Consider the following 25804-nt stretch of genomic DNA (forward strand, 5'->3'; position numbering starts at 1 on the left):
AGGTGACCGCTCCTGACCAGTCTCTCAAGCCCACCATCGCCCCTGGGCCAGCCTGTGGTGAGTATGACATCGCCGAGTGCCCTCTGGGCCTCGACACCAACATGGTCAATAAAAGAGCAATTTCCTCATTCCCTGGGCCAGCGCACTCACAATGGCCAGGCGCCGTAAGTCTTTCTGGAGAGACAGCTGGCGAACAGGTAAGTGTGCTGGTCTCTGGGGCCACTTGCCCGCCCCAGTCACTGGCCACTGTTGCGGGCTTGTGGAGCAGCACGTCCCCCCTGGGCTGTCTTCCAGGTGGGGCGCTTGCTCTGCCTTGCCGTGAACCACCCTGCCCGGGCACGGTAAGTCCAGTCGTCCCCCTGGTGCCGCTGTCACGGAGACTGGAGGCTTGGTTAGAGTTCTCCAGCCCCTCACAGTGGCTCATCAGGATGATTCGCAAGGGCTCCTACAGCCCTTATTTTATCGTGCCCAAGAAAGGGGGAGGATCACGCCCAATCTTGGACCTGCGTGCCCTGAACAAGGCCTTACACAGGCTTCCGTTCAGGATGTTAATGCAGAAGTGCATCCTGGCATCAGTACGACATCAGTACAAGGTCCTCTCCTTTGGTCTGTCCCTGTCTCCTCGCATCTTTACCAAGGTCACAGAGCCTACCCTGGCCCCGCTAATGGAGAAGGGCATACACATTCTCAATTATCTCGATGACTGGCTAATCCTAGCTCACTCACGAGATCTATTGTGTGCACACAGGGATCTTGTGCTTCAGCACCTCAACCGACCTCAACCGACTCGGGCTTCAGGTAAACTGGGAGAAGAGCAAGCTCTCCCCTGTGCAGAGCATCTCTTTTCTCAGTATGGAGTTGGACTCGGTCGCTCTCAGGGCACGTATTATGACCGAATGTGCTCAGTCAGTGCTGACTTGCCTGAAGACCTTCAGGCAGAAGGTAGCGGCGCCAGTGAAATTATTTCAGAGGCTCCTGGGGCATATGGCATCCTCGGCGGTGGTTCTCCCCCTCGGGTTGATGCATATGAGACCACTTCAGCACTGGCTACAGACTCGAGTCCCAAAATGGGCATGGCACCATGGCACCCGGTGTGTGACCATCATGCCACAGTGCCGTCAGACTTTCAGCCCCTTCCTCTAGAGCAGGTCTCCAGGCGTGTCGTGGTCATGACGGACGCCTCGAACTTGGGCTGGGGCGCTGTGTGCAATGGGCAGGCAGTGTCGGGGCTCTGGATGGGGACCTGACTCCAATGGCACATCAACTGTTTAGAGTTGCTGGCAGTATCGCTGGCCCTGAGGAGGCTCCGGCCATTGATTCAGGGCAAAAACCGGTCCGAACCGACAACACAGCGACCGTAGCGTACATAAACCACCAAGGCGGCGTACGGTCACGTCGCATGTCGCAACTCGCCCGCCGCCTCCTTCTTTGGAGTCAGCAGACCTTGAAGACTCTGCGAGCCACTCACCTTCCGGGTGCCCTCAACCGTGCAGCGGACGCGCTCTCACGGCAGGTAACGCTCTGTGGGGAGTGGAGACTCCACCCCCACGTAGTCCAGCTGATTTGGGAGAGATTCGGGGAGGCACTGGTAGACCTGTTCACCTCCCAAGGCTCCTCTTACTGCCCCCTGTGGTACTCCCTGTCCGTGGCCCCCCTCGGCATGGATGCCTTGGTGCACAGCAAGTATGCGTTTCCTCCTGTGAGCCTCATTGCACAGACTCTGTGCAAAGTCAAGGAGGATGAGCAGCAAGTCCTGTTCGTTGCGCCGTACTGGCCCAACCGGACTTGGTTCTCGGATCTGATGCTCATGACAGTAGCACCTCCCTGGCGTATTCCCCTCAGGCAGGACCTTCTCACTCAGGGGCAAGGCCGGACCTCTGGAATCTCCACGTCTGGCTCCTGGATGGGACGCGGAAGACCTAGCGGTGGTAGACACGATCACTAAGGCCAGGGCCCCCTCTACGAGGTAGCTGTATGCCTTGAAGTGCCGTCTTTTCGCTCACTGGTGTTCTTCCTGTGGGGAAGACCCACAGAGGTGTGCCTTTGGGTCTGTGCTGTCTATTATTCAGGAAGGGCTGGAGAGACGGCTATCTCCCTCTACCCTGAAAGTGTACGTGGCTGCCATAGCAGCTCACCACGATACACTGGACGGCAATCCCTCACAACAGCGTGACCTGATTAACAGGTTCCTCAAAGGCGCAAGGAGATTGAATCCTCCTATACCGTGCCTGATCCCCTCTTGTGATCTCTCTGTGCTCCTACCTGCCCTACAGAGAGCCTCGTTTGAGCCCCTGGAGCAGACTGAGCTCAGCACTCTGTCTCTGTAGACGGCCCTCCTGGTGGTGCTCACTTCCATCAAGAGGGTGGGGGACCTGCAGGCACTCTCTGTTACCAGCGAATGCCTGGAGTTCGGGCCGGCACACTCTCACATGATCTTGAGACCCCAGCCCGGTTATGTGCCCAAAGTTCCCACCACTCCTTTTCGGGACCTGGTGGTAAACCTGCAAGCGCTCCCTTCAGAGGAGGAAGACCCAGCCTTGTCGTTGCTGTGTCCAGTTCGAGCCCTGTGCATCGATCTGGACCACACGCAGAGCTTTAGGCACTCAGAGCAGCTCTTTGTCTGTTTTGGAGGACAGCAGAAGGGGAAAGCTGTCTCCAAGCAGAGGTTGGCCCATTGGATTGTGGATGCCATTTCTCTCGCATACCAGTCTCAGGACTAGCCGTGCCCCTTGGGAGTCCGGGTGCACTCCACTAGAGGCGTTGCGTCCTCCTGGGCACTGGCAAGGGGGGCCTCTCTAGCAGACATATGCAGAGCTGCGGGTTGGGCTATGCCCAATACCTTTGCGAGGTTTTATAACCTACGCATAGACCCGGTTTCAAACCGAGTGTTACACGGTAACTGCAGGTAGACCGGGCGGCTGGTTGGGTGTACCACTTGCATTGTGCCTTTCCCCTTTTTTCAAAGGTGACAATGTGTGCTTTTTGTCCACAACAGTTCCCCGTACCGGTGAACTCTGGACGCCCAGCACTCGTGGTATTCCCCTCTTCAGGTGAGCCCGTGTGCTTGGGCTCAGTGCTCCATGTGTGGTGATTCACCTTTAGTAATCCCGTATGATGAGTTTCCATTGTCCGGTTTCCCACTTAGGTGAAACCTGTGTTTCCCCTAATCAGAGCTTTCTCTGTCTCGGCCACTGTGCTGCATACCCTCTCTGTAGATAGGGTCTGCCTATGGTATCATTCTATATGTGTACTTCCCAGTTGGTAAGTCCATGTGAGGTATGCTCCACATGTTAACCTCCCTCCGACAGGATGTGGTCTCCGTGGTACTCTCCTTCCTGGAGAGGGAAGAGCACTTCCCAGCACTATTCTAGAAAGTGCTCGGCAGGAGATTTCTTAACAGCAAATTAAGAAAGGCACCGCCGGTGGGCTCTCCCCCCTTAATGGGACTAGGGAGACACCTTACCTAACTTGCTGGAAGGTCACGACATGGTTGAGCGCTCGCTGCGAGGTACGCAGCAGCTTGCCCGTGTCCACTCTTCTGTGCCTCGTGACACAGTTCAGCACCTGCGGCATTTCCTATAGGAACACCTAGTGTCACTACGTAGACACAACGTCAAGTGAGTGACAGACAGGGAACATCTTGGTTACTGATATAACCTCTGTTCCCTGATGGAGGGAACGAGACGTTTTGTCCCTCCTGCTGCGGCGCTGAACCGGCCGCTGACATGGCCGTGACTCTATATCGGCTCTTCAGCATAAATCTGAATGAGTGATGCACACCATCTCCTTTTATACACATATGTCTGGGGTGGAGAGTGGCATGCAAATTCCACTCGCCAATTTTCATTGGCCTTTTCTATTTTAAGCAAAGGTGATTAGGGCTCTCAAGATCGAACCCCTAGTGTCACTACATCGACACAACGTCTCGTCCCCTCCATCAGGGAACAGAGGTTACATCAGTATCCAAGACGTTTTCATTGATCCCACCTTTTGATTACACACTGGATAGATATTACAGACATTGTGCATTGTTAGGTAATGTTAAGTCTGTTTATAATGTATCAGTTGCACGTTACAGTTATTTTCAGTCAGCACCTCTAAGAGCATTTTGAAACTTGGGCATTTTTTCTTGTTTTGTTATGATTGCTATTAAATTAACTGATTTCTAAAATCTACTAATAAATTGAAAGATTATTCTTTTTTTGTGATTAAACCAAAAGTTTTTATTATGTGGTCACAATAATTTAACACAATAATAACGCATAGTACCAGGTTTTCAAAGAATGACCAGGAATGTTACAAATGTTCATTTTTGAGATTTGCACTAAAAACATTACTACTCGCACAATTGTACCAAAGTGATGAATGAAAATGTAAACAAAATTCAGACTAAATACCAAGCCCTTGAAGTGCACAATTGTTAATTACAATATTTTTTATACATACATGTATTTTGCAACTTAATTTCATCTTTCATAATTCTTTTAACTATGGACTTTAAATTTGAATTCTGTTTGTGAACTCCGCCTTTTACTTAAACATGCTAAAATGTTTTTATTTCAGATGATGACAGAGCTATCCCATTAAGAAAAAAAGAGGTCAAAACCTTTTCCACCCAAATGTAAGTTGTTACATGATTCACACAGCCACCAATATTACATTTTGTTTGCTCACCTGCTTTATTTTGTTTTCTTTATTATGCATAGATGTCTTTTCGTATTTCTGTTGTATTTTTAGTAGTGCCTGACCGATATTATCGGCATATATGTTTACCGGTGATATGAAAACTTTTTTCAGAACATATAATGCAGAAAACAGTGCTTTAAAATTGGTGTCATAGCGTAGTTTGTCCAGCAGAGCGTGCTCCAACTCCATTGTTTACAGAGCTTACTCTGAGCTGACAGTGGCTCTGCAGACAGGCTGTGTATCTTCACAATAAGTTGCTAACTAGTTTGTGAAATACATACTGGAAAGTTAATAAACTATGACCCCATAATTTTCCCTTTTCATTATTACTAATATAACATTAACCCTGTCCCTGACAACCATGTCACTCATGTTTATCTTTGCTATTGTTTGCTATGTTAGCCAGCTATAGTTATCAGTGCAGTAAGTAATGTAGCAGATTGAAAGGTAAACATCAGAGCATCTTTTTGCAGCTCAGCATACATCAGTGCGGTGGTGGATTGTGTCTGTTGAGTGTTGATTTCACACTATGTTATTACCTATTTGGTGAGACACAATGCTGGAAAGTAAAATAAACAATGTCTGTCTTTTATCTCCATGACAACGAGCTTATAGCTAACTAGCTAATCACGTAGCTACTTTCATCGTTGTCAGCTGAGTGGAAGCTAATAAGTAAATATGTATTCACCAAACTGTTTTGTTCAGGATTCACAGTTTGGTACCCCCTTCAACCGAACAATTCCAGTCATTGCATTTATAAAATGTAATATTTAAAAGTCTGGTTTTCCACCATTGAAAGTTTCCTCTGAACTTGCATAGCAGAATATGTTGTAACATCACTTCCGCTGTTTATCTTGACTCGGCAGTATTAATATAGTCAGCATTTGACTGATACTAAACAGTACTTATGTTTATTTAGCTATTTATTTTATTTTTATTTATTCTTTATTTTAATGGTCAGCATTTGACTGATACTAAACAGTAATACTGATGTTTATTTAGCTATTTTTTCACTTTTATTTATTCTTTATTTAAATGGTCAGCATTTGACTGATACTAAACAGTACTGATGTTTATTTAGCTATTTGTTTTATTTATTTTTATATTAATGGTCAGCATTTGACTGATACTAAACAGTACTGATGTTTATTTAGCTATTCATTTTATTTGTATTTATTCTTTATTTTAATGGTCAGCATTTGACTGATACTAAACAGTACTGATGTTTATTTAGCTATTCATTTTATTTGTATTTATTCTTTATTTAAATGGTCAGCAATTGACATACTAAACATACAGTACTGATGATTATTAAGCTATTTATTGTATTATGATTTATTCTTTATTTTCTCAGTGTTCATTTCTAGAATTTGTTGACAATGTATAATAATAATGTCAAATATTATTTGATAAAAATATTTGTTTAAGAAAGCAGCCTTCTGAGTACCTTTGCATAGTCATATCGGTGCAAAATTGGTGAAAAATCCACATAGAAAAGGTCTGTTTTCATTCCAGCTCAAAAATTAAATATATCAGCCACCAATCAGTGAATTTTCCCTCTCTAAAATCGGTATCGGTCTCAAAAATCCCATATCGGTCGGGCTCTAATTTTTAGATCAGCCTTTGCCTAAAACATATCTTCAAGATAAGGGTTAGTAGAATATAAATCTATATATTTTATATATAAATATAAAAAAATATGTATTTATGTATCAAAATACAAGATATCATTCAAAATTGATTTATAGCAATATATTTCTCTCTCTCCCCCACAGACCAACGAGAACTGCCAAGATCACCTGATTTATTCTGTAGGAGGAATTTTATTTATTTTTTATGTTTTAATGTTAATAAACATTTTGAAATGTATATTTATACCTGCAGCTCTATATAATTAATACTATTATTTTTTTTACAGCAGAGGAGTCATTACCAGAGTCCTCACTGACAAATCTCAGCTGCCTCCGTGTCTGAGACCGTCAATCCGTGCATCTTATCACGTGGCTTGTTGAGCACATTACCACGGAGACATAGTGCATGTGGAGGCTTCACGCTATTCTCTGTGGCATCCACGCACAACTCGCCACGCCCCCACCGAGAGCAAACCACATTATAGCGACCACGAGGAGGTTACCCCATGTGACTCTACCCTCCCTAGCAACTGGGCCAATTTGGTTGCTTAGGAGACCTGGCTGGAGTCACTCAGCATGCCCTGGATTCGAACTCGTAACTTCAGGGGTGGTAGTCAGCGTCTTTTCTCGCTGAGCTACCCAGGCCCCTAAAAAGTATTCTTATCTTAGTTTTCTATAAGATTTAACAAAGGTTTAACTTCAAGAAACTACGTATATAGCGTACAAACACAAAACATTTGTCCAAAGTCCCGAAGCGCCCCTTAATACCCTCTTCCACAGCGACATCTAGCGGTGAATAAAAGTAGAACCAAAACTGTACTATTACAGTATTAAACTATTACTAAACTGTAGTATTTTAACAAATAAGAAGTGTTATTATTATTATTATTAACAAAACCATAAAGTAACATCTTCACATAATCAGTTTCAGCAATAGGCCTACATTTCATTTACAGTTTTTGTAATCGCATGTAATTTTGATGTTGATACTTTACAAACATAATTCCCAGACCAGTTGAATAGGTAAACTAAATGATTGGTTGATTTACACCCAAGAGCAGTTTAAATAATAAAATTAAATAATGATAGTTAAATGAACTAAAATAAATAAAAACATTGCTTTTGAATTAATTAGTCTTAATAGTGATAGTATTTGACTAACTGGGGCCCAGGTCAGGAAGCAGACAAACTGGCTAATCCAAACATCTGCTAGCTGCCTTGAGAAGTCACACAGGTCACATAAACTACAACACATAGAGACTGTATCACCTAGATATCATATAGAGACTGTGTCTGTTCCTCGAACTACCAAACACAAAACCCTCAGTAAATCATTTAGATTTTTTTTTAATTAAGGTCAAACTTGGAAAAAAACAAAAAACTGAAGATAAACACATAAAGATAGGGCTACTAAACATTAGATCTCTTTCAACCAAAGCACTAATTGTAAATGAAATTATTACAGATCATAGTTTGGATGTGCTCTGTTTGACTGAAACCTGGCTTAAACCGAATAAATATATTAGTTTAAATGAAACTACTCCCCCAGGTTATTGTTATAAAAATGAGCCTTGTCTAAAGGATCGAGGAGGAGGTGTTGCTACAATTACAGTGGTGTTTTTGGTGTTACTCAGAGGACAGGATATAAGTTTAAGTCTTTTGAACTAATAATGCTTAATGTAACACCATCAGATATAAATCAATCTCTACATTTAGATTTGCAACAACTATTGGGCCAGTTTCTTTGTAAAATCCCGGGCCGAATTTTCTTCCAAGTCCGCCCCTGCTACAGTATATAGATCACCTGGGCCTTATTCTGATTTTCTTGGTGAATCTGCAAATTTTCTATGAAATCTAGTAGTTACTGTAGATAGAGCTTTAATTGTTGGTGACTTCAACATTCACACAGATAATTAAAATAACACATTGGGATTAGCATTTATCAATATTCTTAATGTGCTTGGAGTCAGACAAAATGTGACAGGACCAACTCATCACCATAATGATACGCTAGATTTAATTCTGTCATATGGAGTTGATGTTGATACCATAGAAATTCTACCGCAGAGCGATGACATCTCAGATCATTACAACGTCTCTTGTATGCTGCGATCAGCTAATGTTACTCAATCTACACCACACTATCGTTCATGTAGAACAATTCTTTTGACCACTAAAGATAGCTTCACTAATAATCTTCCAGATCTATCTCATATTTTTGGTGTTACTCAGAGGACAGGATATAAGTTTAAGTCTTTTGAACTAATAATGCTTAATGTAAAACCATCAGATATAAACAAATATCTACATTTAGATTTGCAACAACTATTGGGCCAGTTTCTTTGTAAAATCCCGGGCTGAATTTTCTTCCCAGTCTGCCCCTGCTACAGTATATTGTCAGAGTTTTCTGCTTTAATGTTTTATTTTGGCCACTAGAGGCCCTCATTGTATTTCTTTTCAGTTTCCTACCATTTTATCATGTGTTATTGTTTTCACCTGTGCCTTGTTCTGGACTGTGTATTTAAGTTGTTCACTTCCTTTGTTTCTTTGCTTGGTTATTGATGTTCCTAGCCAGTTACTGCCGTAAGTTTGTTCTAGTTCCAAGTACTTAAACTTTGTAAGCCTTTTGGTTTGTTCTTTTCTCGTGTTTATTTTTTGCTGTTTTTTGATATCTTTTTCCTGAGTTTTTTGGAGATTATTTTTCCTCCTTTCAGATCCTTTTTTGGACTAAAGATTTTTCTGTTTTTTGTGATTGTCAGTAAGAAATTGCTTTCTGTACTCTTTTGCTATTTTTGTTAATAAACTCTTCTGAGTTCTTTTAAGAGCACGTCTGACTATTGGGTTCAACTCCCTTCTGTGACTCAGTGGTAGTAATTAAGACTCTTGCGCCAGAGACCCAAGTTTGATTCCTGGCTCTGACAGAATAACCAAGCCACACTATGAACCCAGAGATGCCTAACGCTCAAGAACTCCTGGCCACAATTGCTCAGCAGCAGTCCACAATCCAATGCCATGAGTCAGCACTAGTCCAGCAGGAGACTGTGATGGCTAAACACTCATAAGTGCTGTTGGATCTCATGATTTCTGTTCGTCAGATCCTGGACCGGCTGCTCTCTACTTCAGCTACTGCTGCCTCGGTACCCCTTCCGGATTCTCGAGTACTCTCTCCCCTGATTGAACCTTGCCTACCTCCACCGCAACATTTCTCAGGTGATCCCAGTGCATGTGATGGTTCCTGACTCAATGCTCTCTCACATTTGAATTACAACCATCGTCCTTCCCCTCAGATCGGGCCAAGATCGCATATGTTATTACCCTCCTTTCTGGCAAGGCTCTTTCTTGGGCAACAGCAGTCTGGAAGGCACAGGCACCCTTCTGTTCCAGTTATTCTGTGTTTGAAAAGGAGTTCAAGCGAGTCTTTGACCACCCCCTCAGTGGCCGGCAAGCCTCTAAGAGACTTCTCACCCTCCAACAAGGTAATGGCAGCGCGGCTGAATATGCCATACAGTTTCGGACAGTTGCAGCAGGGAGCAGCTGGAACGACGAGGCCCTCATGGTGTGCTTCCTGAATGGTCTGTCTGAGGCAATCAAGGATGATATGGCTACCAGAGAACCTGCTCGTGATCTCGAGACCCTCATGGATCAAGCAATCTGGCTGGATAATCGCCTGAGGGAGAGAAGCCTGAACCGGCCATCTGTTTCCACATTGTCTGCCAGTCCAGCACTTGCTCCAATGCTACCAGTGCCCCACGAGTCCTCGGAACCCATGCAATTGGGAAGGACTAGGCTTTCCCCATCAGAACGAGACCGTCGCATGAGAGAACGCTGTTGTCTATATTGTGGAGTGTATGGTCATTTTCACTCTGGCTGCACCGAACTTTCAGGAAACGCCCAGTCCCGTATAGGCAAGGAAGGACTGTAACGGGAGTTACACGCACAGCTTTACCTTCCAACTCTGGATTGTTCCTTCCCATCACACTCACTTAGGGAGATCAAAAACACCAACTCTGGGCATTGATTAATTCTGGTGCTGCCGGGAATTTCATGGATATTTCCCTCACCAAGAGTCTCCAGATTCCTATTAATTCCCTTCCTGCCCCCCTAACTGCGACAGCCTTGGATGGAAGACCGTTAGCTCCAGGGAAAATAACCCACCTCACCTCTCTCCTTGGTCTCATCACTTACCAGCACCAGGAGAGAATGTGCTTTCACCTTATACAGACTCCAGAGTTTCCTATTATCCTCAGTCACCCCTGGCTCCTCCAGCATAACCCACACTTTGACTGGTCCACTGGCGCTGTTCTCAGTTGGGGTCCCACCTGTCAGACTACATGCTTGGCCCAGAATTCCCCTGATCTTGTTCTCGAGTCCCAAGAAACCCTAGATCTGTCTCAAGTCCCTGCTCAGTACCACCACCTCAAGGCAGTGTTCAGCAAAAGGAAGGCCACCTCCTTACCTCCTCATCGCCCCTATGATTGTGCCATTGAGCTGCTCCCAGGAACCTGCCCCCCCAGAGGTCGTATATTCTCTTTGTCTCCCCCTGAACGAACTGCTATGGACAAATACATTAACGAATCCCTTGCGGCAGGTATTATCCAACCATCCACTTCCCCTGCTGAAGCTGGATTCTTTTTCGTTGGGAAGAAGGATGGCGGACTCCGGCCATGTATTGAGTACAGGGGCCTTAATAAGATCACTGTTCGAAACCGCTATCCCTTGCCATTAATGACCACTGCTTTCGAAATTCTGCAAGAAGCCTCCATCTTCACTAAGCTTGACTTGCACAATGCCTACCATCTCGTGTGCATCAGGCAAGGAGATGAATGGAAGACCACCTTCAACATGCCCACTGGGCACTATGAATATTTGGTTATGCCCTTCGGTCTCACCAATGCTCCTGCAGTATTTCAAGCTCTCATTAATGATGGTCTCAGAGACATGCTCAACCAATTTGTGTTTGTCTACTTGGACGATATCCTCATCTTCTTGAGTTCCCTCCAAGAACATGTAAAACACGTCAGTAAGGTTCTCAGACGTCTTCTTGATAACCATCTTTATGTTAAACCTGAGAAATGCGAGTTCCATGTGACCAAAGTTCAGTTACTGTGGTTCATTATCAAGCCTGGCCAGATAAAATGGACCCTCAAAAGGTTCAAGCAGTTGTGGATTGGCCCTCCCCCTCATCGTTAAAGGAAGTACAGCGTTTCCTTGGTTTTGCCAATTTTTATCGCAAGTTCATCCGGAACTTCAGTACTGTGGCGGCTCCTTTATCTGCCCTCACCAAGGGGAACACAACCAGCTTCAATTAGGGACATGAAGCAGAGTTGGCCTTCAGCAAACTCAAAAGCCATATTACCTCTGCACCTATTCTCATTCTCCCTAACCCAGATAAACCCTTCATCGTGGAGGTCGATGCTTCGGATGTAGGGGTTGGAGCTGTGCTGTCCCAAAGAGGGGAGGACAACAAGTTGCATCCATGTGCATTCCTTTCCCACTGCCTTACACCGACTGAGACGAACTATCATGTTAGGGATCGAGAGTTACTGGCAGTTAAGCTAGCGCTTGAAGAGTGGAGGCATTGGCTTGAGGGGGCCAAACACCCATTCCAAGTATTCATGGACCACAAAAATCTGGAATACATTCAGCAGGCAAAGCGACTCAACCCCCGCCAGGCACGTTGGTCCTTATTCTTCAACCGTTTCCAGTTCATCTTATCCTACCGCCCCGGCTCTAAAAACCTAAAACCTGATGCTTTATCCTGAGTATATGTAAACACTCCTCAGGAAGATTCTATTGCATCAATTATTCCCAGTTCCAAGATAATAGCTCCTATCAGGTGGGATCTGGAATATACTGTAAAACAAGCCCAAGCCCGAGAACCTGACCCAGGAGGGGGGCCAACCCACTGCCTGTTTGTCCCTAAAGCTGTCCGCTCCCAGATCCTCCAGTGGGGACACTCCTCTCGTCTCACTTGTCATCCTGGTACCTCTCACACTCTTGAGTTCCTCCAAAGACGATTTTCGTGGCCAACTATCAAGGAGGATGTGACAACATTTGTAAATGCATGTCCCACGTGCAACCAAAATAAGGTCCCTCACTGCTCTCCACAGGGGCTATTGCATCCTCTCTCCATACCTCATAGACCTTGGTCTCATCTTTCTATGGATTTTATCACTGGACTTCCACTATCACGAGGCAACACCACTATCATGGTCATAGTTGACAGATTCTCCAAGGCCACCCGATTCATTCCTCTGCCCAAACTACCCATCGCTAAAGAAACTGCTGAATTGATTATAAACCACATCTTCCGAGTCTTTGGCATCCCACAAGACATCATCTCTGATCGAGGACCCCAATTTTCCTCCCGATTCTGGCGGGCATTTTGTCAATCTCTGGGGGCTACAATGAGTCTATCTTCTGGGTTCCACCCGGAGTCCAATGGGCAAATGGAGAGGCTTAACCAGGATCTTGAGACTACACTGAGGTGTATGGCAGCTAACAACCCGTCCTCTTGGTCTTCCTTCGTCATGTGGGCAGAATACGCTCACAATACCCTTCGCTCCTCAACTACAGGCATGTCCCCTTTCGAGTGCCAGTTGGGATACACCCCTCCTCTATTCCCTGAGCAAGAAGTGGAGGTTGCAGTTCCCTCTGCTCAACAGTTCGTTAAACGTTACCGCCAGACATGGAAAAAAGCCTGACTCAAGCTCTTGAAGGTCTCTCAGCAGTATCAGCACCAGGCCAATCGTAGACGCAGATCTGCCCCCACTCTGTGCCCCGGCCAAAGAGTCTGGCTCTCCACCAAGAACATTCCCTTGCGGGTCGAATCCCGTAAACTTTCCCAGAGGTTCATTGGCCCCTTCAGGATTGCCAGGAAAGTAAACCCAGTTACTTACGTTTATATTTGCCTAGGTCTTTGAAGATAAATCCCACTTTTCATGTCTCACTGTTAAAACCTGTTTTGTCTTCTCCTTTTCTTGCGACAGGTAAACCTCCCCCTCCTCGTATCATTGGTGGCCAGCCAGCCTACACAGTCCACAGAATACTGGATGCCCGTCGAGTACGTGGGTCCCGGCAGTATCTCGTGGACTGGGAAGGATATGGCCCTGAGGAGCGCTCCTGGGTTCCTGCCAAGGACATCTTGGACCCCAAACTAATTCAAGAATTTCATGCTCGCAAGTCCTGTCGTCCAGGAGGGAACGTCAGGAGCCGTTCCTAGAGGGAGGGGTCCTGTCAGAGTTTTCTGCTTTAATGTTTTATTTTGGCCACTAGAGGCCCTCATTGTATTTCTTTTCAGTTTCCCGCCATTTTATCATGTGTTATTGTTTTCACCTGTGCCTCGTTCTGGACTGTGTATTTAAGTTGTTCACTTCCTTTGTTTCTTTGCTTGGTTATTGATGTTCCTAGCCAGTTACTGCCGTAAGTTTGTTCTAGTTCCAAGTACTAAACTTTGTAAGCCTTTTGGTTTGTTCTTTTCCCATGTTTATTTTTTGCTGTTTTTTTTATATCTTTTTCCTCCTTTCAGATCCTTTTTTGGACTAAAGATTTTTCTGTTTTTTGTGATTGTCAGTAAGAAATTGCTTTTTGTACTCTTTTGCTATTTTTAGAAATTAAGACTCTTGCGCCAGAGACCCAAGTTCGATTCCCGGCTCTGACAGTATATAAATCACCTGGGCCTTATTCTGATTTTCTTGGTGAATCTGCAAATTTTCTATCAGATCAAGTAGTTACTGTAGACAGAGCTTTAATTGTTGGTGACTTCAACATTCACACAGATAATGAAAATTACACATTGGGATTAGCATTTATCAATATTCTTAATGCGCTTGGAGTCAGACAAAATGTGACAGGACCAACTCATCACCATAATGATACGCTAGATTTAATTCTGTCATATGGAGTTGATGTTGATACTATAGAAATTCTACCGCAGATCGATGACATCTCAGATCATTACCTCGTCTCTTGTATGCTGCGATCAGCTAATGTTACTCAATCTACACCACACTATCGTTCATGTAGAACAATTCTTTTGACCACTAAAGATAGCTTCACTAATAATCTTCCAGATCTATCTCATATACTCAGTAAGCCCCAAAGTCTAGAAGAACTTAATGAAATAACAGAAAATATAAATACAGTCTTCTCTAGCACTCCTGATAGTGTCGCCCCCCTTCGATATAAGAAATTAAAGAAAAAAGTCCCGCACCATGGTACAATAATCACACTCATGCTCTCAAGAGAGAAGCTTGGAAAATGGAGTGCAAGTGGAAGAATACAAAATTAGAGGTATTTCGCAGTGCATGGAAGGATAGTGTCTGTAGCTACAAACATGCACTAAAAGCTGGTCAGCATATTTAAACAAAGTCATAGAAAATAACCACAACAATCCTAGGTGTTTATTCAGTACTGTGGCAAAATTGATTAGGAATAAAGCCTCAACTGAACAAGATATTCCGTTGCAGCACAATAGTAATGACTTCATGAATTTCTTTACTGATAAAATTGAAATAATCAAATAAAATTGGATTTATGCAATCATCTGTCACAGTACCTCAAAAAACAGTGTATCATAATTTTCCTCACGTGCAACTTCAATCCTTCGCTGTCATAGGTCATGAAGAGCTAACTAAACTTATCGAAACATCAAAAGCCACAACATGTGTTACTGTAGATCCAATACTAACTAAGCTCTTAAAAGAGGTATTTCCTGTAATCTCAGAACCTCTTCTTAATATTATTAACTCCTCGCTATCCTTAGGACATGTCCCAAGAAACATTAAAATGGCAGTTATCAAACTGCTTATTAAGAAACCACATCTTAATCCTGGAGAATTGGCTACTTACAGACCGATTTCAAATCTCCTGTTTATTTCGAAAATACTAGAAAAGGTCGTGTCCTCCCAATTATGTTAATTTCTACAGAGAAATAGTATATATGAACAATTTCAGTCAGAATTTAGGCCACACCACAGTACAAAGACTCACTTATCAGAGTCACTAATGACTTGCTCTTATCATCTGATCGCGGCTGCATTTCTCTTCTAGTGCTTTTAGATCTTAGTGCTGCCTTCGACACAATGGATCATGATATTCTCTTGAATCGGCTAGCGAATTATGTTGGCATTTGTGGACTTGCATTAGCATGGTTTAGGTCCTATTTAGCAGACCGCTACCACTTTGTCTGTGTAAACGAGGAATTGTCAAATTAAACAAAAGTTAAGTATAGAGTGCCACAGGGATTAGTTTTAGGAGCTTTTCTCCTTATATTTGCTTCCCCTGGGAGATATTATCAGGAATTATGGAATAAGTTTCCACTGTTATGCCGACGATACCCAACTTCATATTTCTTTGAAACCCAACGAAATTTCACAATTCTCCAAATTAGCAGTGTATCAATGAAATCAAAGATTGGATGGCCAAAAATTCCCTTCTACTTATTTCCTTCAAAACAGAGTTAAAAACCTCTAAAAATAAGCCACTAAAATATAATTTGACTCTCGATGGATGTACTGTTACATCAACTTCAACAGCAAAGAACTTAGGTGTTATATTTGATACCACTATTTCATTTGAAAATCAAATTTCCAATGTTTGTAGAACAGCATTATTCCATCTAAGAAATATTGCTAAGTTACGACACATGCTCTCTGTTGCTGATGCCAAAACACTAATTCATGCATTCATGACCTCAAGACTAGATTATTGTAATGCATTACTGGAAGGATGTCTAGCAAGTTCAATAAATAAAATTCAATTGGTTCAAAATGCAGCAGCCAGAATGCTGACTAGAACCAAGAAATATGATCATAGCCCCATTTTATCATCGTTACATTGGCTAACTGTTAAATTACGTATTCATTTTTTGTGATTAAATTTTTTTATAGATTCACACATAAAACAAATAAAAATCTAAACATATATACACAGAATCAACATTTAACCCCCACTGCCAACCCTACCCCTACCACTCCCAATCCCCAACACCACCCCAGCCCACATCAAACACCCCTGTGGTCACACATGAACACATACTAACAAAACAACAACAACAAAAAAATATATAATAATCACACACATTAATAACTACACCTCTCTCTGCACTGCTCCACCCTAAGAGCCCTCCAAGAATGCCAAATATTTGCCTCATTTCCCAACAAACAAATCCAAATTCCCCAGTCTTTTAGATGACCGTTCTTTGAAAGCCACAACCCTCCCAATCTCCAAGCAGCACTCCTGAAATTGGGGCACTCCAGCCGACTTCCATCTCCTTAAATCAACTTGTCTGGCGATCATGACACTGGTTAGGACCCAATTTTTAAAGTGTTTATTCCCTATATTGATGACTGCCCCATCGCCTAAAATACAGAGTCTGGGGCACAATGAAATTTGAGTGCCCAATACGTCACACATAAAACTCTGGACCTTCAACCAAAATCCTTGGATCTTAACACACCACCAACACATGGGTTGCATCTCCATCTCCTGATTTGCCAGCAGGTGGGTGTGTCTTTAAGACCAAGCCTATACAATCTAGAGGGGGTCCAATAGAATCGATGTAAAATCTTAAATTGCATAAGGCGAACCCTTGCATCTCTAGATGCAGACTTGACATTTTTTAGAATCCTAGCCCACACTCCCTCCTCCATTACCAAGTTTAAATCTTTCTCCCATAATCTCTGGACAGAAGTTAAAGCTCCTTCCCCTAGACTCTGAATTAGCAGGGAGTAATACACCGATGCCTCATGACCTTTTCCAAAAGCAGTAATCACCACTCCCAGAGTATCTGTCACTTTAGGGGGGTGTATGTTACTCCCAAAAATAGTACAGAACAGGTGGCACAGCTGTAAATACCTGAAGAACTGAGATCTGGGAATCCCAAATTGTTGAACCAATTTTTCAAAGGATCTCAACACTCCACTCTCATATAGGTCACAGAGTGTATTATCCTCCCACACAATCCACTCTGACCAGCAGAAAGGGGACTTATTAATACATAATTTTGGGTTCAGCCATATGCTCGTGGCAACTTTTAAATAAATGTCAGAATTAAACACACTGGACACTTTTGTCCATACCGAATGCAAATGTGAGATGACGGGGTATAACTTAACTTCACTGATAAATTTGATAGAAAGGATTTGCAATGGTGAAATAGGGGCAAGAACGTCATGGTTACTTGTGTAACCTCCGTTCCCTGATGGAGGGAACGAGACGTGTCGATGTAGTGACACTAGGGGTCACTCTTGGGAGCCCGAGACACCTCTGGTCTTTGATAAAAGGCCAATGAAAATTGGCGAGTGGTATTTGCATGCCACTCCCCCAGACATATGGTTATAAAAGAAGCTGGTATGCAACCACTCATTCAGGTTTTATGCTGAGGAGCCAATATAAGGTCCGGCCATTTCAGTGGGTAGTTCAGCGTTGTGGCAGGAGGGACACAACGTCTCATTCCCTCCATCAGGGAACGGAGGTTACACAAGTAACCATGACGTTCTCTATTTGTCACTCACTCAATGTTGTGTCGTTGTAGTGACACTAGGGGTCCCTATACGAAACGCCACAATTGGCTGAACTGTGTTACGTGAACTGGCGGTGTGTGGTGGGCAGACTACTGTGTGCCTCATAGCCAGCACACCAGGTCGACACGTAACCTCCCCCAACATAGTTATGAGTGTCGAACGGCCCTTTGGGAACAAGTTGACTACCCAAAAGATAGAGACAGGCTAACCCAGTCATGGCCTCTTTATATATATATATATATATATATATATATATATATATATATATATATACAGTGCATCCGGAAAGTATTCACAGCGCTTCACTTTTTCCACATTTTGTTATGTTACAGCCTTATTCCAAAATGGATTAAATTCATTATTTTCCTCAAAATTCTACAAATAATACCCCATAATGACAACGTGAAAGAAGTTTGTTTGAAATCTTTGCAAATGTATTAAAAATAAAAAACGAACAAAATTACATGTATATAAGTATTCACAGCCTTTGCCATGACACTCAAAATTGAGCTCAGATGCATCCTGTTTCCACTGATCATCCTTGAGATGTTTCTACAACTTCATTGGAGTCCACTTGTGGTAAATTCAGTTGATTGGACATGATTTGGAAAGGCACACACCTGTCTATATAAGGTCCCACAGCTAACAGTGCATGTCAGAGCACAAACCGAGCCATGAAGTCCAAGGAATTGTCTGTAGACCTCCGAGACAGGATTGTATTGAGGCTCAGATCTGGGGAAGGGTACAGAAAGATTTCTGCACCATTGAAGGTCCCAATGAGCACAGTGGCCTCCAACATCTGTAAATGGAAGAAGTTTGGAACCACCAGGACTCTTCCTTGAGCTGGCCGCCTGGCCAAACTGAGCGATCAGGGGAGAAGGGCCTTAGTCAGGGAGGTGACCAAGAACCCGATGGTCACTCTGACAGAGCTCCAGCATTTCTCTGTGGAGAGAGGAGAATCTTCCAGAAGAACAACCATCTCTGCAGCACTCCACCAATCAGGCCTGTATGGTAGAGTGGCCAGACGGAAGCCACTCCTCAGTAAAAGGCACATGACTGCCCACCTGAAGTTTGCCAAAAGGCACCTGAAGGACTCTCAGACCATGAGAAACAAAGATTGAACTCTTTGGCCTGAATGGCAAGCGTCATGTCTGGAGGAAACCAGGCATCGCTCATCACCTGGACAATACCATCCCTACAGTGAAGCATGGTGGTGGCAGCATCATGCTGTGGGGATGTTTTTCAGTGGCAGGAACTGGGAGACTAGTCAGGATTGAGGGAAAGATGAATGCAGCAATGTACAGAGACATCCTTGATGAAACCCTGCTCCGGAGCACTCTGGACCTCAGACTGGGATGAAGGTTCATCTTCCAACAGGACAACGACCCTAAGCACACAGCCAAGATAACAAAGGAGTGGCTTCGGGACAACTCTGTGAATGTCTTTGAGTGGCCCAGCCAGAGCCCAGACTTGAACCCAATTGAACATATCTGGAGAGATCTGAAAATGGCTGTGCACCGACGCTCCCCATCCAACCTGATGGAGCTTGAGAGATCCTGCAAAGAAGAATGGGAGACACTGCCCAAAAATAGTTGTGCCAAGCTTGTAGCATCATACTCAAAAAGACTTGAGGCTGTAATTGGTGCCAAAGGTGCTTCAACAATGTACTTAGCAAAGGCTGTGAATACTTATGTACATGTGATTTTTTTCGTTTTTTTATTTTTATAAATTTGCAAAGATTTCAAACAAACTTCTTTCACATTGTCATTATGGGGTATTGTTTGTAGAATTTTGAGGAAAATAATGAATTTAATCCATTTTGGAATAAGGCTGTAACATCACAAAATGTGGAAAAAGTGAAGCGCTGTGAATACTTTCCGGATGCACTGTACTATATATATATATATATATATATATATATATATATATATATATATATATATATTTATACTGTATATATAAAAAAATCTATTCTAGAATAAATCTTATGGACTGATGAAAATAATTTATAGTCCCTACCAGATGGGTTCAAAATCTCCATATATCTGTAAGATCAAGATTTTTACACATCCTGTGAAGCGTCAATGTTGCTCTAGGGGGCTTACACACTTTTGCTTCACTATGATCAAGGACTGAGTCCATCAAAAGATTAAAGTCTCCTCCCAATATTATATCATGAGGGGTGCCAGCTGCTTGCAACATCCCTTCAAGATCACTACTGGGAATTAATGGCGCACGTCTTCAGCTCAAAAGGAGGTGGAAGGCACTATGTGCAAGTGATACACCCGGCCGGCTATCCCGGGCTTATCCGCTTGTATTGTGTGCCACTACCTGGGACGAAACCAGTTCCACCCGGAGGTTGTAGAACCTTGCAAAGGTGTTGGGTGTTGCCCTGCCTGCTGCTCTGCAAATGTCTGTTAGAGAGGCACCCCTGGCCAGGGCCCCGGAGGCCGCTAAGTTCTTCGATGTCCCTTGACTCACCACGGGGCTCGAGTCCCCTCGAGGTGGCACCTCAAGCTCCGCCCCGCTGTAAGGCCCCACCCATCGGTGCGTCCGACGTGATCATTCCCTTGGTCCCCCTCGCCCGGAGTTTGGGTGCATGGCTCGCGCTTTCCAACCCGTCATGATGGCTGACCCGGACCGTCCGACTCGGCTACGCGATTCAGTTCGCCAGGCGCCCGCCCAGGTTCAGCAGCATCTTCTTCACCTCGGTGAAGGGTGATAATGCCGCTACCTTGCGTGTGGAGATCGCTACCCTTCTGCGCAAGGGCACGATAGAACCTGTCCCTCCAGCCGAAATGAAGAAAGGGTTCTACAGCTCTTACTTCATCATACCGAAGAAAGGCGGTGGGTTGCGAAAAATCCTGGACTTGCGAGTACTGAACCGGGCTTTGCACAGACTCCCGTTCAAGATGCTGACGCAAAAATGCATTCTAGCGAGCGTCCGACATCTAGATTGGTTTGCGGCGGTAGACCTGAAGGACGCGTACTTCCACGTCTTGGTCCTACCTCGACACAGACCCTTCCTGTGGTTTGCCTTCGAGGGCCAGGCATACCAGTACAAGGTCCTCCTCTTCGGCCTGTCCTTGTCCCCTCGCGTATTCACGAAGGTTGCGGAGGCAGCCCTTACCCCGCTAAGGGAAGTGAGCATCCACATTCTCAATGACTGGCTGATCTTAGCTCACTCTTGAGAGTTGCTATGTGCACATAGGGACTTCGTGCTCCGGCACCTCAGCTGACTGGGGCTTAGGGACAACTAGGAAAAGAGCAAGCTCTCCCCGGTTCAGAGCATCTCTTTTCTCGGTCTGGAGTTGGACTCAGTCTCGATGACAGCGTGCCTCACGAACGAGCATGCACAGTTGGTGCTGAACTGTCTGAAGGTGTTCAGACGGAGAACAGCGGTTCCACTGAAACACTTTCAGAGGCTCCTGGGACATATGGCATCCTCAGCGGCGGCCACACTGCTCGGGTTGATGCATATGAGACCGCTTCAGCACTGGCTTCGGACTCGAGTCCCGAGATGGGCATGGCGCCGTGGGACACATCGAGTGATCATCACGCCGGTCTGTCGCCACCTCTTCAGCACTTGGACCGACCTGACATTTCTATGGGCAGGGGTTCCCCTAGAGCAGGTCTCCAGGCGCGTCGTGGTTACAACGGACACCTCCAAGACGGCTGGGGTGCCGTATGCAATGGGCACACAGCCACCGGCTCTTGGACTGGCCCGTGGCTGCGTTGGCACATCAACTGCCTAGAGTTGTTGGCAGTACTGCTAGCCTTGCGGAAGTTTCGGCCGTTAATCCAGGGCAAGCACGTGTTGGTCCGGATGCACAACACAGCGACGGTAGCTTACATCAACTGCCAAGGCGGTCTATGCTCCCATTGCATGTCACAACTCGCCCGCCGTCTCCTCCTCTGGAGTCAGCAGCGCCTCAAGTCGCAACGAGCCACTCACATCACGGGTGACCTCAACACCGCAGCGGACGCAATGTCATGTCAGGTTACCCTCAGGGGAGAGTGGAGACTCAACCCTTAGGTGGTCCAGCTGATTTGGAGTCAATTCGGTGGAGCACAGGTAGACCTGTTTGCTTCCTGGGAATCCTCCCACTGCCCACCTTGGTACGCCCTGACCGAGGCATCTCCAGTAAGCCTACTTGCACAGACCCTGTGCAAGGTCAGGGTAGACGGGGAGCAAGTCATCCTAGTAGCACCCTACTGGCCCACCCAGACATCGTTCTCGGATCTCACACTCCTCACGACAGCCCTCCCATGGTGAATTCCTCTGAGGAAGGACCTTCTTTCTCAGGGACGGGGCACCATCTGGCATCCGTGACCAGACCTCTGGAATCTCCATGTCTGGCCCTTGGGTGGGACGCGGAGGACTTAAGTGGCCTACCGCCCACGGTGGTAGACACTATCACTCAGGCTAGGGCTCCCACTATGAGGCGCCTGTATGCCTTGAAGTGGCGTCTGTTTGCTAAGTGGTGTTCTTCCCGACGCGAAGACCCCCAGAGATATGCAGTCCGATCGGTGCTTTCCTTCCTGCAAGAGAGGTTGTAGGGGCGGCTGTCCCCCTCCACCTTGAAGGTGTATGTAGTTGCTATTTCGGCTCATCACGATGCGGTAGTTGGTAAGTACTTGGGGAAGCACGACTTGATCATCAGGTTCCTGAGAGGCGCTAGGAGGTTGACCCCCTCTAGATCGCGCCTCGTTCCCCTGTGGGACCTCTCTGTAGTCCTTCAGGGTCTACGGAGAGCTCCCTTTGAGCCCTTGGAGTCAGCTGAACTTAAGGTACTCTCAAGTACATGCAAGCATTCTCTGTCAGGGAACCGTGCCTGGAGTTCGGTCCGGGTTACTCTCACTTAATCCTGAGACCCCGACTGGGCTATATGCCCAAGGTTCCCACGACCCCTTTTAGGGATCAGGTGGTGAACCTGCAAGTGCTGCCCCAGGAGGAGGCAGACCCAGTCTTTGCATTGGGGGAGGTTACGTGACGGCCTGGTGCTGGCTATGAGGCACACAGCTGTCTGCCCATCACACACCGCCAGTTCAAGCAACACAGTTCAGCTAGTTGTGGCATTTTGTATAGGGACCTCTAGTGTCACTACATCGACACAACGTCGAGTGAGTGACAGATAGGGAACGTCCTGGTTAATTCCGTAACCTCCGTTCCCTGATGGAGGGAACAAGACGTTGTGTCCCTCTTACCACAATGCTGAACTACCCGCTGAAATGGCCGGGACCTGGTCTCGGCTCCTCAGCACTGGGGGAGTGGCATGCGAATTCCACTCGCCAATTCTCATTGGCCTTTTTTCAAAAAAGCAGAGGTGTTTGGGGCTCCCAAGAGTGACCCCTAGTGTCACTACATTGACACAACATCTCGTTCCCTCCATCAGGGAACGGAGAACTGCCAGAAGTATTGTTCGGGATACAAAGAAAAACCCACAGCTAACCTCAGGAGAAAAACAGGCTGCTCTGGAAAAAGACGGTGTGGTTGTTTCAAGGAGCACAATACAACGATACTTGAACAAAAATGAGCTGCATGGTCAAGTTGCCAGAAAGAAGCCTTTAATGCACCAATGCCACAAAAGCTCGGTTGCAATATGCCTGACAACACCTTGACACACCTCACAGCTAATAATTATAATAATTGCATTTATTTATCATACATTTGCACATATACAGTGAAATTATTTTTTTTCACATATCCCAGCTGAGCTGGGGTCAGAGTACAGGGTCAGCCATGATATGGTGCCCCTGGAGCAGATTGGGTTGAAGGCCTTGCTCAAGGGCCCAACAGTGGCATCTTAACAGTACTGGGCTTGAACCCCTGACCTTCTGATCAGTAACCCAGAGCCTTAACCACTGAGCCACCACCTTCTGGCATACTGTAATTTGGAGTGACGAGACCAAAATAGAGCATTATGGTCACAACCATAAGCGCTATGTTTGGAGAGGGGTCAACAAGGCCTATAGTGAAAAGAATACCATCCCCACTGTGAAGCATGGTGGTGGCTCACTGATGTTTTGGGAGTGTGTGAGCTCTAAAGGGACGGGGAATCTTGTGAAAATTGATGGCAAGGTGAATGCAGCATGTTATCAGAAAATACTGGCAGACAATTTGCATTCTTCTGCATGAAAGCTGCCCATGGTATGCTCTTGGACGTTCCAGCATGACAATGACCCTAAGCACAAGGCCAAGTTGACCCTCCAGTGGTTATAGCAGAAAAAGGTGAAGGTTCTGGAGTGGCCATCACAGTCTCCTGACCTTAATATCATCAAGTCACTTTGGGGAGATCTCAAACGTTCGGTTCATGCAAGACGGCCAAAGACTTTGCATGACCTGGAGGCATTTTGCCAAGACGAATGGGCAGCTATACCACCTGCAAGAATTTGGGGCCTCATAGACAACTATTGCAAAAGACTGCACGCTGTCATTGATGCTAAAGGGGGCAATACACAGTATTAAGAACTAACAGTGTGCAGACTTTTGAACAGGGGTCATTTATTTTTTTCTTTGTTGCCATGTATTGTTTTATGATTGTGCCATTCTGTTATAACCTACAGTTGAATATGAATCCCATAAGAAATAAAAGAAATGTGTTTTGCCTGCTCACTCATGTGTTCTTTAAAAAATGGTACATATATTACCAATTCTCCAAGGGTATGCAAACTTTTGAGCACAACTGTATATATACACACACTGGTGGCCAAAAGTTTGCAATAATGTAGAGATTTTGCTCTTATGGAAAGAAATTGTTACTTTTATTCACCAAAGTGGCATTCAACTGATCACAATGTATAGTCAGGACATTAATAATGTGAAAAAGTACTATTACAATTTGTAACGTGCAGCAATGACAGCTTTGCAGATCTTTGGCATTCTAGCCGTCATTTTGTCCAGATACTCAAGTGACATTTTATGCCACGCTTCCTGTAGCACTTGCATAGATGTGGCTGCCTTGTCGGGCACTTCTCACGCACCTTACAGTCTAGCTGATCCCACAAATTCTCCAATTATCTGTTGTCCAATGTCTGTGTTTCTTTGCCCACTCTAACCTTTTCTTTTTGTTTTTCTGTTTCAAAAGTGGCTTTTTCTTTGCAATTCTTCCCATATGGTCTACACCCCTGAGTCTTCTCTTTACTGTTGTACATGAAACTGGTGTTGAGCGGGTAGAGCTCATATGAAGCTGTCAGCTGAGGACATGTTAGGCATCTATTTCTCAAACTAGAGACTCTGATGTACTTATCCTCTTGTTTAGTTGTACATCTGGCCTTCCTTGTTAGAGCTAGTTGTCCTTTGTCTTTGAAGACTGTAGTGTACACTTTGAAAAAAAATTCTTCAATTTTTTGGCAATTTCAAGCATTGTATATCCTTCATTCCTCAAAACAATGATTGAATGACGAGTTTCTAGAGAAAGCTTTATTTATTTATTTATTTGTTTTTTGCCATTTTTGACCTAATAGTGACCTTAAGACTGTTGCATACTGTGGCAACTCAAAAACAAACACAAAGACAATGTTAAGCTTAATTTAATGAACAAGATAGCTTTTAGCTGTGTTTGATATAATGGCAAGTGATTTTCTAGTACCAAATTAGCAATTTAGCATGATTACTTAAGGATAAGGTGTTGGAGTGATGGGTGCTGGAAATGGTGCCTGTCTAGATTTCATCAAAAATGACTTTTTTCAAATAGTGATGGTGCCGGTTTTTTTTTTTTACATCAGTAATGTCCTGACTATACTTTTGTGATCAGTTGAATGCCACTTTGGTGAATAAAAGTACCAATTTCTTTCCATAAGAGCAAAATCTCTACATTATTCCAAACTTTTGGCCGCCAGTGTGTGTGTATATATATATATATATATATATATATTTATTTATAAAGCAAAAATCACAATTACAGTAAGGCACTCAGAATGGAAGTGAATGTGGCCAGTCCATAAATGCTTATTTAAACA

The 25804-nt window shown here is 44.7% G+C and overlaps 1 protein-coding gene across 2 annotated transcripts in view; it reads left to right on the top strand.

Annotated features, from left to right (window-relative positions):
- The window catches only part of heatr1 (HEAT repeat containing 1), a 216473-nt gene extending 198959 nt beyond the window's left edge, over positions 1-17514 (top strand). Inside the window, exons 46-48 of one of the 2 annotated variants that reach the window (XR_007894235.1) lie at positions 4564-4621; positions 6462-6497; positions 6605-17514. The gene's annotated coding sequence lies outside the window, so the exon portion shown is untranslated. The remainder of the gene's footprint in view (positions 1-4563; positions 4622-6461; positions 6498-6604) is intronic. The other variant, XR_007894236.1, reaches the window with a different exon arrangement.
- The last annotated feature ends 8290 nt before the right edge of the window (positions 17515-25804 follow it).

Source organism: Myxocyprinus asiaticus, chromosome 32 (genome assembly GCF_019703515.2).
Source record: "Myxocyprinus asiaticus isolate MX2 ecotype Aquarium Trade chromosome 32, UBuf_Myxa_2, whole genome shotgun sequence".
NCBI lineage: Eukaryota > Metazoa > Chordata > Actinopteri > Cypriniformes > Catostomidae > Myxocyprinus > Myxocyprinus asiaticus.